At 36.6% G+C, this 2,500-nt stretch overlaps 1 protein-coding gene across 3 annotated transcripts in view; it reads left to right on the forward strand.

Annotated features, from left to right (window-relative positions):
* The window catches only part of LOC135213514 (uncharacterized), a 79,732-nt gene that overhangs the window by 59,842 nt on the left and 17,390 nt on the right, over positions 1-2,500 (forward strand). The gene's annotated exons all lie outside the window — the stretch shown is intronic.

Genomic DNA, 2,500 nt, shown 5'->3' on the forward strand with positions numbered 1-2,500 from the left:
TTGCTTATAAACCGAAAATAAGAAACATTTCTACCCTTCTTTCCTTTGCGTCGTTATTCATTTGTTTTCTATTACTCCCATATTCATGCGTAAGATTTTGGTCCATCGTCTTATCTTATTTCGTATCATTCATCCGTCATTTTTATGTCATTTAAATACGTGTTCATTACTTTTTCATTTCCCAGTTTTTACATTTAGTTATAATTTAGTACCATCTACGAGTCGTATACCAATACTCATCCAGACTTTACAATTTCTTCTTCTCTCAATTATCTTTGCAAAATTCCTGTGGTCCATCATGACATACGACCCATTTTTCCCTAAAATAATTTCATGGGGAACTTTGACGATGTGTTTCGCATTTTAGAAAACATTTAACATATTCAGGTTGCTGTTCAGTTATACCATCCATGGGTTAGAACGATACAGCTTAGTATATAAGTACATAACTTGATAGCATTACTGGTGGTACTTTTATCGCATATATATATATATATATATATATATATATATATATATATATATATATATATATATATATATTCTTTCGTGTGTTCCATGAGATTGTATTCATACTACGGATTATAAAATTGTAAATAATAAAACTCACCTCCCAACAAAATTTAAAATTAACGATTACGAAATATAGATGAAATAAAAAAAAAATGTTTTAAAAAGCAGTTTTATCTTAAAAATATAGGTGCAAAGTAAGAACGTGGTTCCATCACTTCTTCCCGTGTCTTTTACGGTACTTAACCTTGGAGGGAACTGCAGACAAGGGGCAGGATTGCCTGACAGCAAAACGGTAAAGATTTTTTTAAGGCTTTCAATCAAACGCGGCCAAGTCACGATGGAAACTTCTCTCTCTCTCTCTCTCTCTCTCTCTCTCTCTCTCTCTCTCTCTCTCTCTTATCTGTAAATATATATCTGAAAGCATAAGTACATATATGTGCTATATATACACAATATATATAGATATATATATATGATATATCTATATAATATATATAGATATATATATTATATTATTAAGTATGTATGTTATCAGCCACAATGTCCTCTTAACTTCTCGAATTCTTCGATCATTTTTGGATACGCTTGTGGTGGCTACTACAGTTGCATATGTATCTGGTAAAATGTGACCAGTAGATTTTCCATATATATATATATATATATATATATATATATATATATATATATATATATATATATATATATAAAGAGAGAGAGATAGTATATGTATACGTATACGTGTGAGTGTGCCCGCCGCGTTTATGCAGTATATTCATACAACATAAAAGATAGATACAGACCGACGTAACACGCACAGAAATAGCGACCACCAACGATTTCACCAAAGCGCAGCGCAATCAGAGTTCCCGGGGACGTAAATAAACGCGTTTCGGTGAACGTTAATTCTATCTTTTACGAGTTGTGACAGAGCCAGCAATGCTCTCGGGGGCGATATATTCTTCATCTCCGAAATGGTAAAGGTCGTCCCGCGGCCGGTATCTAATTCAAAGAGAGGGAGAGAGAGAGAGATGGGACATGTAATTCGGACATTATCGTACTTTCTCTCCTGTTTGCATCATCTTCCAAACCGTTGCAGAGAGAGAGAGAAAAGGGGGCGGGAGATTGTTGGATGTGAAATTCAGATACCTTTTCGTACTTTCTGTCCCGTGTACTAAGAGTGAGAGAGAGAGAGAGAGAGGGGACTTCTAATTCAGATTTTATTTATAGTTTCTTGTTTACGTCACCCTCCAAACCGTCAGAGAGAGAGAGAGGGGGTGATATTAAATACAGATTTTTTGTGTGTTGTTTTTCTCCTATGTAATCAACCTCCAAATCATAAAAGACAAAGAGGGAGAGAGAGAGAGAATAACAAATCCAGATGTTCTTATAGTTTCATCTTCCAAACCGTAAATATGAGAGAGTGAGAAAGAGAGGATATCAAATGCAGATGTTTTTATTGTTTCTCTCTTGCGTACAGCATCCTCCGACCCGTAAAAGGGAGAGAGAGAAAAAAAAAAGTTAAAGTTGAAATGTTTTTATAGTTTTCTATGCATATCTACCAACTACCATAAAAAAATAAACACACACACAGTGACAGAGAGAGAGAGAGAGAGGTTAAAGCTGATATTACGAATGTTATCGGGAAACCGAATGTAAAATCGTTCTCGTCGAAGGCCCGCCCCTTCAGCAAGAATATTTCAGAGTTAATATCACGTTGATTAGACTCATAAGTCTAGTATCGAGTCCAGACCTTGCGCCGCTGTTCGGAAGCGTGTATCAGAACGCGTGTCACTTGTTTACCTGTTGCGTAGGTGAATCCGTTGATTGTTCCAAGTAGGATGAAGCAAGAGAAGCTTGTTTATTCAGCAGAGTGATTAAGAGAGAGAGAGAGAGAGAAGGGGGAGGGGCGGTGTTGAGCAGCGAAGGAGGGTGGGGTATGAAAGGGAGGGTGGGGGCGTCTTTGTCATGGGTGGGGGGTGCGGATGGA

The sequence above is a fragment of the Macrobrachium nipponense genome, chromosome 43 (genome assembly GCF_015104395.2).
Source record: "Macrobrachium nipponense isolate FS-2020 chromosome 43, ASM1510439v2, whole genome shotgun sequence".
Lineage (NCBI taxonomy): Eukaryota > Metazoa > Arthropoda > Malacostraca > Decapoda > Palaemonidae > Macrobrachium > Macrobrachium nipponense.